We start from the raw sequence: 838 nt of genomic DNA on the forward strand, positions 1-838 counted from the left end.
AAACATCTAGTTAAATTTCTACTTTTATTCTTACGTGCTCCCATAGCTCTTGATTGTTTCTAGCTACCTTCCAGGTGTCTTAGTGTCCCTGACCAAAACTACACGGGATGTTGATTGTAATCTTAAACTTGAATTAGCAAAGATTTAGATGGTGTGGTTTTTTTCTAATGATGAAACTCATTGTTAATGTAAAAGGCAATTATTATAACCTAACATGATTAAACATAGTGTGACGGTGTCTAAATGTAATTTTAATTTTTATTATGATTATAAAAAATTATCAAACAACTCTTATAATGAAATAGAAAAATGAGCCATGCATAAAAGGAAAAAACAAGAACTGAAGGGACTTTGTATGAGGTTCTCCTCGGGGCTTTGCCATCCAGAGGAATCACTCATTGTCGTGTGGCTAAAACAATGAGCTTTTCATGCTCAGGGTTCCCCGCTGCTCCGCTCCTTGATGGCATGGCCTCCGCCACTTTACAACTTCAATCTTTTCTCTATTTATCCTGATGTTGCTTACTGATTCAGTTGTGAGGATGTTGGTTTTCTTTATGCTGGGGTGTCATCCATATTAAAGACAACTATCTCTGCGTCATGAGGACAGAGTCTGGGATATGAAAGCTGATTAGTGTTTCCTCCAAGTGACAGGGAGACGGAAACGTTTCTATTAATGCTCAGGAGACACTGAGGTTATATTCACAGCAGAAGACTGACTTGGAAACCAGGGTGAGAATGGTTGTCCAAGTCCAAGAACATCTTCAATGTCCCTGAATTGTGAATGTAAACATTGTTGAGAAGGCATAGGTGTTGTTATGTATATTTCCATTTCAGTACA

This window comes from Chrysochloris asiatica, unplaced genomic scaffold, assembly GCF_000296735.1.
Source record: "Chrysochloris asiatica unplaced genomic scaffold, ChrAsi1.0 scaffold00893, whole genome shotgun sequence".
NCBI classification, from domain to species: domain Eukaryota; kingdom Metazoa; phylum Chordata; class Mammalia; order Afrosoricida; family Chrysochloridae; genus Chrysochloris; species Chrysochloris asiatica.